The 13,033-nt window shown below is 41.4% G+C and overlaps 1 long non-coding RNA gene across 1 annotated transcript in view; it reads left to right on the top strand.

Annotated features, from left to right (window-relative positions):
• LOC141073714 (uncharacterized) overlaps positions 1-10,515 on the top strand; it is a 38,854-nt gene extending 28,339 nt beyond the window's left edge. Inside the window, exons 2-3 of the long non-coding RNA XR_012227048.1 lie at positions 7,204-8,232; positions 9,350-10,515. This is a non-coding gene — a long non-coding RNA (uncharacterized lncRNA). The remainder of the gene's footprint in view (positions 1-7,203; positions 8,233-9,349) is intronic.
• Positions 10,516-13,033: the final 2,518 nt, after the last annotated feature.

Below are 13,033 nucleotides of genomic sequence, written 5' to 3'. Positions count from 1 at the left end.
GGACCAACATATACTATAGCATTATGTGGAGCTCATCATATACGGTTTGAAACATTATATGGGATCAATGATTCCATATGGAGAAATATATGGGCCTCATTACTCTGTATAGCGCACTAAGCGCTGGCCATAATACTGTATGGAGTTATATGCTGTCCTTTTTTGGAGGTATTGGAGAATTTAAAATGGATATCAGTCATGAGATGTAAGAAGTGAAGTATTTTTCATTGTACTATACTGCTATTTCTCTGCCGTATCGGAGCATCATGAGTTGTGGTATGTGTTAAAGGGGCGCTCTTTGGCCCTGGGCCCACGAAAACCTGGAGCCAGCCCTACCCCCCCACAACTGTAGCCAAATAACCCCCATTTTTCAGTGCGTAACTAGTATTATGAAGTAAATTAAGGTTGACAAGCTTAAGTAATAAGAATTGATGCTTTTGGCATTCAAATGGGCACTGTAGGTGTGTTTCCTGTCCTCTCACTGCCGACTTTAATTCCCCATTGACTTACATTGGGTTTCGTGTTTCGGTCGGACCCCCCGACTTTTCCCTATAGTCGGCCGATTTTGCTCGACCCGACTTTTGGAAAAGTCGGGTTTCATGAAACGAAACTCGACCCTAAAAAACCAAAAGTCGCTCAACTCTAGTACTAATATTCAAAAAGGGCTCTAAAAGTCAACCTGGACATTATAGGCCAGTAAGTCTAACCTCTATTGTTGGCGAGATACGTGAAGGGTTTCTGAGGGATGTTATTCTGGATGATCTCACTGAGAATAACTGTTTAACACCATATCAGCATAGGTTTATGAGGAATCGCTCCTGTCAAACCAATCTAATCAGCTTTTATATAGCGGGAAGCTATAGACTGGACCAAGGTGAGTCATTGGACGTGGTATATATTGTTTTTTCCAAAGCGTTTGATACCGTGCCACACAAGAGGTTGGTACACAAAATGAGAATGCTGGGTCTGGGGGAAAATGTGTGCAAATGGGTAAGTAACTGGCTGAGTGATAGAAAGCAGAGGGTGGTTATAAATGGTATATTCACTAACTGGGTCGCTGTGACCAGTGGGAGACCACAGGGGTCGGTGTTGGGACCTATTCTCTTCAACATATTTATTAACGATCTGGTAGAAGGTTTGCACAGTAAAATATCGATATTTGCAGATGATACAAAACTATGTAAAGCCGTCAATACAGGAGAAGATAGTATTCTGCTACAGATGGATCTGGATAAGTTGGGAACTTGGGCCGAAAGGTGGCAGATGCAGTTTATCAATGATAAATGTAAGGTTATACACATGGGAAGAAGGAATCAGTATCACCATTACACACTGAACGGTAAACCAATGGGTAAATCTGACATGGAGAAGGACTTGGGGATCCTAGTTAATGATAAACTTACCTGGAGTAGCCAGTGCCACACAGTGGCTGCCAAGGCAAACAGGATCATGGGGTGCATTAAAAGAGGTCTGGATACACATGATGAGAGCATTACACTGCCTCTGTACAAATCTCTGGTTAGACCGCACATGGAGTACTGTGTACAGTTTTGGGCACCGGTGCTCAGGAAGGATATAATGGAACTAGAGCGGGTACAAAGGAGGGCAACAAAATTAATAAAGGGGATGGGGGAACTACAATACCCAGAGAGATTAGCAAAATTAGGATTATTTAGTCTAGAAAAAAGACGATCGAGGGGCAATCTAATAACCATGTATAAGTATATAAGGGGACAATACAAATATCTCTCCGAGGATCTGTTTATACCAAGGAAGGTGACGGTCACAAGGAGGCATTCTCTGCGTCTGGAGGAAAAAAGGTTTTTCCACCAACATAGCAGAGGATTCTTTACTGTTAGGGCAGTGAGAATCTGGAATTCCTTGCCTGAGGAGGTGGTGATGGTGAACTCAGTCGAAGGGTTCAAGAGAGGCCTGGATGTCTTCCTGGAGCGTAACAATATTGTATCTTACAGTTATTGTTAGGTTCTTTAGAAGGACGTAGATCTGGGGATTTATTCTGACAGAATTTTATAGGCCGAACTGGATGGACTAATGTCTTTTTTTGGCCTTACTAACTATCTTACTATGGCTTATTAACGAGCGACCTTAATCAAGCATAGTCACCAATGGTTTAGGGAGGATGGTTGTCCTTCAAGGATGGATTTGGAATTGGCCCATAATAATTATAGCTCTCTACAGACCCTGTTTTTCAAGTTTATGCTGGAATGGACATCCAAAACTCATAGTCACCCAATTTTTGATGCAATTTTTTATGCTTGGAGGAAACTTGTTAAATTAAAAAAACTTGATGATAGAATTACCATTCTGAAATCTCATCCCCTCAAATTTGTCTCGCACATATATAACCTTCCACTATCAAGTATATGGTGTGACTCTCATGTTACAAAGGTTGGGGGGATGTGTGGGATGGGTGTCATTTCCTCTCTTTCTCTGAGCTCAAGGACAAATACCATCTTCCTTCGGCAGAGTTCATGCCTTATTTGATGTAAAAAGATCCTATCCAAAAACTACTTCACAATAGAGTTTCCAATTTAAAAATTGTCTCTGCACTAGTGGGTAACCCTAACCTCATAACCAAATGGTCTCTTAAAAGCATTTACCTCTATTTTAACGGGGATACTGAGTTTTTAAAAAACAATTACATGGCTAGATGGGAGGTAGATTTGAAGTCATCCATACAACTGGACCAATGGGAATACGCGATCAAACTCTCACATAAATCTACTGTATTGATGAGTTTACATAACCTTTTTTGAAGGTGCTGTAGCTGTTTTTGTTCTGACCCAGAGTCAGATATGCTAGATCACCAGTGAGGCCAAATTAGGAGTTTACACCCTTAATTTACAAGCGCTTGGAGACAAAGGAGACTGCACACAGGCTGTGGGCAAATCACTTTATCTGATGTAATGAAACACAAGGCAATCTTTTATACCATTTATAATAATATGTAATTCTATGGAGCTCATGTGGCCCCCACCATCACCTCAGGGTCATACCTTGTTTACAATGTACCCAGAACACATTGTGGCTGACTATTGAGAACATATATGATAAGAAGCTTATTTCCCTTGAAGAGGAGACAGGCAAAACTGCTGTGTCATAATAATAATAATAAATTTTATTTCTATAGCGCCGACATAATCCGCAGCACTTTACATTTCGGAGGGGATTTCTACAGACAATAGACATTACAGCATAACAATAATCATATAGATTATAACAAATACCAAGAGGAATGAGGGCCCTGTTCGCAAGCTTACAATCTATGAGAAAAAAAGGGAGACATGAAAGGTGGGTGGTAACAGTTGCCCTGATTGTATGGACCAGCCATAATGTTAAGTGTGTATCAGTACAGACACAGAGGGCTAATAGATGCATAAAGCATGTGGGAGCATGATGCGGGGAACCTGGTTATGGTAAAACTTTTGGCTGTGCCACACAGGGATAGATTAGGTTAATGTGTTGAGGCGATAGGCCAGTCTGAATAAATGCGTTTTCAGGGCACACTTAAAATTGTGGGGATTGGGGACTAATCGTATTGACCTGGGAAGTGCATTCCAAAGAATTGGCGCAGCACGTGTAAAGTCTTGGAGACGGGAGTGGGAGGTTCTGATTATTGAGGATGCTAACCTCAGGTCATCAGCAGAATGGAGGGCGCGGGTAGGGTGGTATACTGAAACAAGGGAGGAGATGTAGGGTGGTGCTGAGCCATGGAGGGCTTTGTGGGTGAGGGTAATAAGTTTATACTGAATTCTGGAGTGGATGGGTAGCCAGTGTAATGACTGGCACAAGGTAGAGGCATCGGTGTAACGATTGGTGAGGAATATGATCCTGGCTGCAGCATTCAAGACAGATTGGAGAGGGGAGAGTTTGGTAAGAGGGAGACCGATTAGAAGAGAGTTTCAATAGTCGAGACGAGAATGAATAAGAGAAACAGTAAGAGTTTTTGCAGACTCAAAAGTAAGAAAAGGTCGAATTCTAGAAATGTTTTTGAGGTGCAGATGACAAGAACGAGCCAGTGATCGAATGTGGGGGGCAAAGGATAGCTCGGAATCAAGTATGACCCCAAGACAGCGGGCATGTTGCTGGGGAGTAATAGTGGAGCCACACACAGAAATGGCAATGTCGGGTAAGGTACATTAGTAGAGGGAGGAAACACAAGGAGATCAGTCTTTGACAGGTTCAGTTTCAGATATAGTGAGGACATGATGTTAGACACAGCATTTAGACAATCGCCGGTGTTTTCTAGAAAGGCTGGTGTGATGTCAGGAGAAGAAGCATATAATTGGGTGTCATCAGCATAGAGATGGTACTGGAAACCAAATCTACTGATTGTTTGACCAATAGGGGCAGTGTACAAGGAGAAGAGGAGGGGGCCTAGGACTGATCTTTGAGGAACCCCAACAGTAAGGGGAAGGTGAGAGCAGGAGGAACCGGCAAAAGATACAGTAAAGGAGCGGTCAGAGAGATAGGAGGAGAACCAGGAGAGAACAGTGTCCCTGAGGCCAATGGAACGGAGCATAGTGAGGAGAAGCTGATGATCCACAGTGTTGAATGCTGCAGAGAGATCCAAGAGAATTAGCATGGAGTAATGACCATTAGATTTAGCTGTTAGTAGATCATTAGAGACTTTAGTGAGGGCAGTTTCAGTAGAGTGTAAGGAGCAGAAGCCGGATTGGATAGGGTCGAGGAGTTTAGAGATGAAGGGAAGATTAGAGACAGGTCTATAGTTAGCAGCACAGCTTTGGTCGAGGGATGTTTTTTTTATTTAGTGGATGTATGATGGCATGCTTAAATGAGGAGAGAAAGATACCAGAAGAGAGAGAGAGGTTAAATATTTTAGTTAGGTGAGTGGTGACAGCAGGGGAAAGGGACTGGAGGAGATGTGACGGAAATGGGTCACTGATGCAATTGGTTGGGCGAGAAGATGCAAGGAACCTGCTTACTTCTTCTTCTGTGACTGGTACAAAATCAGAGAGTGAGCTAGATACAGTGGGGGAGGGAGGACAGTGCATGGTATGAGGTGATTGGGAGATAATTTCCTGTCGGATCTGGTCAATTTTTTCTTTGAAGTAATTGGCCAGATCGTCAGCTCGGAGCTCCGTGGTTGGGACCTGTACTCTTGGGTTGTGTAGAGAATGAAAGTGTCAAAGAGACGTTTCGGGTTATTGGACAGTGAGGTGATGAGGGTGTTGAAATAGGTTTGTTTGGAGAGGTGAAGGGCAGTGTTGTATGTTTGAAGCATAAACTTATAATGGATGAAATCTTTGTGTAGATTGGATTTTCTCCACAGACGTTCGGCGCACATGGAGCACCGCTGCATGAAATGTGTTTGCAGGGTGCGCCAGGGTTGTCGCCGTCAAGGGTTGTGGTGTTCTATTTATAGCAGGTGTAAATTCATCCAGGGCACTTTGAAGTGTTTCATTGTAATACTTCAATGCAGAATCAGGACATGAAAGGGAGGAGATAGGGGCCAATGAAGACTGCAAGTTCTTCGCAAGTTTCTGGGTGTTAATGGCCTATATGTTTCTATAAGTATGGACAGTGGGGGTGACCTGAGCAGCCTGGCAGTTCTTGATAGAGAATGAAAGAAGATTGTGGTCAGAGAGCGGGAGAGGGGAGTTTGCAAAATCATCCACTGCACAAAGCCGAGAGAAGACCAAGTCGAGGGAGTTTCCGTCTTCATGTTTTGGAGAATTAGTAAGCTGCAAAAGGCCAAACGAGGAGGTTAGAGATAAAAGGTGAGTAGCAGATGGGGAGAGGGGAAGAGCAATGGGGATGTTGAAATCGCCCATGATGAGGGTGGGGATGTCACAGGAGAGAAAATGTGGAAGCCAAGTGGCAAAATGATCCAGGAACTGATGGGAGGGGCCGGGAGGATGATACACCACCGCCACTCGCATGGAGAAGGGGGTGTAGAGTCTGACGGCATGGACCTCAAAAGAAGGAAAGACAAGTGAGGGTAGTGGAGGGATAACCTGAAAGGTACATTTTGGTGATAGAAGCAGACCAACGCCTCCACCAGCTCTATTGTCTGATCTTGGGGTATGAGAGAAGTGTAGTCCACCATATGAAAGAGCAGCAGCAGCGGTAGTGTCTGACTGCTGGATCCAGGTTTCAGTAAGAGTGAGGAGGTTAAGAGAATTAGAAAGGAAAAAGTCATGAATGAAGGAGAGTTTGTTACACACTGAGCGAGAATTCCAAAGTGCACAATTAAGAGAGACAGATGGCATGCAGGGAATATTAATAAGATTAGAGGGGTTTCTGAGTGTAGCAGTTGGGGGGTTTGACTTTCTATAACATGGGGGACCAGGGTTGGGAGCAATGTCTCCTGCGACTAGGAGAAGGAGGATAGAAAGAGTGAGCAGATGGTTAAGTGATTTGTGAGAGCGTCTCTTATGTTGAATGGGGGGACTGACTGGATCTGTGCAATTTAACAATGTGAAAAGAGCGTGAGTGCTATACATAGGAGAGGAAAGAAGAATAAAGAATAAATGAAAGGCAAAAGGCAAATGAAGAATTAAAGGCAGTTATAGGCATTTAAAGGCAAACCATTAACCCTTTTATATCAAAGGTTATGCTTAGGTGGTATTACACGCCTACGCGTCTGTCACATATTAGTACAGATATTTTGCCTTTATGCTGAAGAGGCTGTTCTCAACCCGGAAACTTATATCATATTTTCTGGTGCTGCCCGAAGCTGCGAAGTCTATGGTCACAAGTCATCTTTCATGTAAAGTCTCTATCCCAGACTCCTATTGAGGTCACCCCACGAATGGCGCTTTTGTCCTTGGACTTTGAGAATGTCAGCCCATCCATTAAATTTGTGATCTTACATATGCTATTGACGGTTAAAAATTGCAGCGCCACATGGTGGAAAAAACCTGATGTGCCTAAATTTACTGATATCATAGACCTCTTGCGCACACACAGTTGGATGGAAGAGAAAATTGCTTTCAACTCAGGTACCTTAAATAAGTATTACTTGAAGTGGGAAGTGTGGAATTTAAGGTTCCGATAATTCTGCCTTTATTCATGCTTTTTCATTAATATGTCTGTAGTTTGAATGATAAAAGTATCTGTAAGTGTATTTTAATGACCAGTGTCTGGAAGTAGAGTGGAGCTCTCTAACTTTTTATTTTCCCTTGTCCCTTTTGTTTCCCCTTTCTTTCCCTTTTAAAGATAAAATTTCAATAAAAATCATTTGAAAGGAAAACCTAATGATAAACGAAACAAAGATATGGTGGTATTTTACAACGTTGGAAAACTATGTACAAAAAAACATGATCCCGAGGGACTACATCTTAAGAAGATCCCCACTACCATATACTCACAACACTTTGTGGAGGAATGGAATCTATTATTGAGTACTTGCTCAATTAATCTCATGCAGTTAATTCTGAAGTATGAGAATGAAAAATTAAAATGTGTGCAATCTGAAATCAATGATATCAAATCCAGTCCTGAAAATAAAGGCGGTGTTAAATTTAAGGATAATATTTTGAGTATAGAGCAATCCATTTTTATACTTGAGAACTCTATTATGAGTCGGAAAAAATGTAAATTTCAGCGTGATCTGGATGACTATGAGATGAATCAGGTGTATGAATGGGGCAGGTGGCAAAAATCACCAAAAAGCCCCCGCCCTATTTTAAAACGCACCAGTAATTCCTCTGAAGTCTCAGAACATCGAGTATCCTTTAGCTCGTCTGATGTGTAATCATTAAACAGCAGTTCTAATGAAGTTTATCACGAGGCAATATAGCTAACAATGAAAAAAGTATGAATTCATATTTTCGCAAACCTAAAAGAAATTTTTAAAAAAACGCAAGAGGAGGGGAGGCCGCAAACACTGCAAGAAATACAACAATGGCTACCCACAACATCAAATAACATCACATTCTCAGGGTGATTTTTCTAATGTATTAAAAATCTCTAGTCGTATATTTACTGTGGAACACATGCAAGTCCTTTCTTTTGGCCTACATTTTGCACTGGATCGTCAATTTAATCTTTTTCATACTTTATTGGATGTGAACAGATTTATACGTAATTTGACTGTCAAAAAACATTTTTTCAAACAAGAATCTGAAATGACAAATCGATCTCAAGATATGCGGAATGAATTTTGTGGATTACGTTTTAGGGAACAATGTGCTTTGTTGGATATCATGGATCTAAATTCAAGCAGTGAAGCCATCGATAGAAAAGGTAGTCAAGCAGAATATCTATGTACAAAAAAACCTATGTTTTATCCCATTCAATCAAGAGTTGACTGTATGGACAGAGTTCAAACTGTCATAGAACGTGAATTGAGAGCTCTGGAAATTTTAAACAGTGGGCAGCCATTAGAGAGATTAAAAATATGCATGATATAACTGTCTCATATATTCTGGTATGGCAGATACATCGACGATACACTCCTTATTTGGAGTGGCGATGTATCTGTCATACCAGAATTAGTGAATTATTACAATTCTAATAGTTTTAATCTCCGTTTTACTTATATTAAGAATCCTCATGACATTTCTTTTTTGGATTTAAGATTACGTGGCGTAAAGGGCAGCAATATTATAACCTCTACTCATTATAAGCCACTATCAGGTAATAGCATATTACATGCTTTCAGCAGTCACCCAAGTCACACCATAAAATCTATACCAGGTGGAGAGCTGACTAGGGTAGTGAAAAATTGTAATGATCCTGCTGTTCTTGAGGAGATTGAGCTGATTGAGCTGTGCTGCAGTTGGTTAGACAAGAGAGGTTATCCGGCATGGGCTTTGAATAGAGCAAGGAAAATTGTACAGGGCAAAAAACGATGTGACATGCTGGCTATTACATCTAGCGCTGCTGATTATATTACAAATAATAAAGTGGTTTGTTCCATCCAATATAGTCCCCAATTTAGAGATATTAAATCCCTTATTCTGAAAAACATCCCTATTCTCTATGAGGATGAAACTCTATCCACGATTCTGTCAGCTGGTTGCCAAATTGTGGCTAAAAAGGCCAATACTTTGACTAATACTTTGTCACCAAGTCATTATAACCCCAAGGTACACATGGAAACCTGGCTGCAATATAGCGGGTTTTTTCATTGTGGTACCACAAGATGTAGAACTTGTGCTCATTGAGAGATAACACATACGTTCTAGGATAGTGGTAATACAAAACAATACAAAATTCAACAACTTATTAATTGTAATAGTAAGAATATAGTATATATAATTAAGTGTACTAAATGTAATCCTTTGTATGTTGGTTGTACCACATGCATGTTAAAAACTCGTATCTCTGAACATATCACTGACATTGTTTCTTCCACCAGGGGGAATCGTTCTATGTCATTTGCATCTAAGCACTTTTAATCATCATCGTAGAGACACAGCATTTCTTCAAGTTTTGGGCATTGAAAGACTCACGATACCGGCAAGGGGAGGAGACAATAGAAGACGGCTTATGATGCGTGAAGCATACTGGATGTTTTGCTTGAACACATGTCATCCTTACGGCCTAAACGCAAGAAAGGAGATTATGTTCCATTATTAGATTTGACTGTATATTATTTTGACATAAAAGAATTTTTTTCTTTCTTTTTTCCATTAATTCAATTCATATTTTTATCTTTATATATTTTTCTTTTTTTTGTTGTGTCTTGTGAAATTTATATATATTTTTATTGATTTTTTTGTGATTTTATGTGATTCATAAATTATTCATCATGGGAGTGCTGCAATATGCTCATTGGCTGGAGCAAGTATTTAATCATGCCATCTTGTTCACTGAGCAGCTTTGAGAAAGAACAGTTTTCTGTTTGAAACGCGTAGCCTAAACCTCACATCATGTGAACTGCTGTATCTTGTCTGATGTTTTTCTTACCTGCAATAAACTTGCAATTTTTTGGAAGCTGGAAAAACTTTTTCTTTTTCTAACTACTGTTATAGTTGTAGGGAAAGCGTAGTACCACAGTTAGGCCACTAGATGAGGGTGGAGCGCATACTCAGCCTGTATATAGTTAAAAGTAGGAGGGGCTAACTGTGGTTAAGTCAGGGAGCAACCGACATTTTAGTGAGTTGGGATAGGTAGCCCTGACAGGGCATGTAGCCCCATAACATTGAAGGATACGAGCCCAGCCGTTCAGGGTCTGAGGGCCACTGATGTCAGTAGTGCAAAACATTGCAGTACACCGTAGATGGTAGTGAGGCAGTTGGCTGCAGTACGGCATCACAGATCACTCCTTATGGGGCAGCTTGCTATGTGGGCAGACGCCCTTTTGTCTGGGGCAAAACAGACAGGGGAACTCCCAAAGATGGTGAAGCTGGACAGAGAGGATGCTGTGATGCTTAACGGGATGGGACATCTCGGGAATGTTCTGAAAGATGACAGTGAGAAAATAGGGAAAGAGAAGGAGGCAAACTGTGTGTTACCTGATGTGCACACTGTAATTGTACTGAACAGACTGAGAACACAAATAAGTAAAGTTCCTTGTTCAAAGTTGAAATTGGACCGTGTCTCTGTTTTTGCCAAAAAAGTCGAGAAAGATGCGCTGCCACCTGGAGAAGGCCCTGAGGGTGAGAAGAGTAGAGCTGCAGGTATGCTGACAGAAAGCAGTCATACAGTCATGGCCAAAAGTATTGACACCCCTGCAATTCTGTCAGATAATACTCAGTTTCTTCCTGAAAATGATTGCAAACACAAATTCTTTGGTATTATTATCTTCATTTAATTTGTCTTAAATGAAAAAACACAAAAAGAATTGTCCTAAAGCCAAATTGGATATAATTCCACACCAAACATAACAAAGAGGGTGGACAAAAGTATTGGCACTGTTCGAAAAATCATGTGATGCTTCTCTAATTTGTGTAATTAGCAGCACCTGTAACTTACCTGTGGCACCTAACAGGTGTTGGCAATAACTAAATCACACTTGCAGCCAGTTGACATGGAGTAAAGTTGACTCAACCTCTGTCCTGTGTCCTTGTGTGAACCACATTGAGCATGGAGAAAAGAAAGAAGACCAAAGAACTGTCTGAGGACTTGAGAAACCAAATTGTGAGGAAGCATGAGCAATCTCAAGGCTACAAGTCCATCTCCAAAGACCTGAATGTTCCTGTGTCTACCGTGCGCAGTGTCTACCGTGCGCAGTGTCAACAAGAAGTGTAAAGCCCATGGCACTGTGGCTAACCTCCCTAGATGTGGCCGGAAAAGAAAAATTGACAAGAGATTTCAACGCAAGATTGTGCGGATGTTGGATAAAGAACCTCCACTAACATCCAAACAAGTTCAAGCTGCCCTGCAGTCCGAGGGTACAACAGTGTCAACCCGTACTATCCGTCGGCGTCTGAATGAAAAGGGACTGTATGGTAGGAGACCCAGGAAGACTCCACTTCTTACCCAGAGACATAAAAAAGCCAGGCTGGAGTTTGTCAAAACTTACCTGAAAAAGCCTAAAACATTTTGGAAGAATGTTCTTTGGTCAGATGAGACAAAAGTAGAGCTTTTAGGGCAAAAGCATCAACATAGAGTTTACAGGAGAAAAAAGAGGCATTCAAAGAAAAGTACACGGTCCCTACAGTCAAACATGGCGGAGGTTCCCTGATGTTTTGGGGTTGCTTTGCTGCCTCTGGCACTGGACTGCTTGACCGTGTGCATGGCATTATGAAGTCACAAGACTACCAACAAATTTTGCAGCATAATGTAGGGCCCAGTGTGAGAAAGCTGGGTCTACCTCAGAGGTCATGGGTCTTCCAGCAGGACAATAACCCAAAACACACTTCAAAAAGCACTAGAAAATGGTTTGAGAGAAAGCACTGGAGACTTCTAAGGTGGCCAGCAATGAGTCCAGACCTGAATCCCATAGAACACCTGTGGAGAGATCTAAAAATGGCAGTTTGGAGAAGGCACCCTTCAAATATCAGGGACCTGGAGTAGTTTGCCAAAGAAGAATGGTCTAAAATTCTAGCAGAGCATTGTAAGAAACTCATTGATGGTTACCGGAAGTGGTTGGTCGCAGTTATTTTGGCTAAAGGTTGTGCAACCAAGTATTAGGCTGAGGGTGCCAATACTTTTGTCCGGCCCATTTTTGGAGTTTTGTGTGAAATGATCAATGTTTTGCTTTTTGCTTCATTCTCTTTTGTGTTTTTTCATTTAAGACAAATTAAATGAAGATAATAATACCAAAGAATTTGTGTTTGCAATCATTTTCAGGAAGAAACTGAATATTATCTGACAGAATTGCAGGGGTGTCAATACTTTTGGCCATGACTGTATCTATGTGAGGGGAGGCCAGGACATCATTGCCCCGGAGTCCTCGGCCACGACGACGGTCCTGGCTGAACCTTATACTTAGTAACATAGTAACATAGTTATTAAGGTTGAAGGAAGACTTTAAGTCCATCTAGTTCAACCCATATCCTATCCTAACCTGCCCTAACATGTTGATCCAGAGGAAGGCAAAAAAACCCCATGTGGCAAACAGTAAGCTTCACATTGGGGAAAAAAATTCCTTCCCGACTCCACATACGGCAATCAGACTAGCTCCCTAGATCAACGCAATATTAAGGAAACTAGTGTATATACCCTGTAATATTATACTTTCCAAGAAAGGCATCCAGTCCCTTCTTACATGTTAGTAGGGAATCACTCATTACAACATCATACGGCAGAGAGTTCCATAATCTCACTGCTCTTACAGTAAAGAATCCGCGGCTGTGAGTATGCTTAAACCTTCTTTCCTCCAGACGTAGAGGATGCCCCCTTGTACCCGTCACAGGTCTTAGAGTATAAAGATCATTAGAAAGGTCTTTGTACTGTCCCCACATATATGTACACATTGTAATAAGATCACTCCTAAGCCTTCGATTCTCCAAACTAAATAACCCCAAGTGTAATAACCTGTCTTGGTATTGCAGACCCCCTAGTTCCCTAATAACCTTGGTCGCTCTTCTCTGCACCCGCTCCAGTTCAGCTATGTCTTTCTTATACACCGGAGACCAGAACTGTACACAGTATT

The sequence above is a fragment of the Dendrobates tinctorius genome, unplaced genomic scaffold (genome assembly GCF_039654945.1).
Source record: "Dendrobates tinctorius isolate UK_male_01 unplaced genomic scaffold, ASM3965494v1 ptg000313l, whole genome shotgun sequence".
Lineage (NCBI taxonomy): Eukaryota > Metazoa > Chordata > Amphibia > Anura > Dendrobatidae > Dendrobates > Dendrobates tinctorius.
Note: the sequence above shows the minus strand (reverse complement) of the source record. Positions and strands in the feature narration are given on the sequence as shown.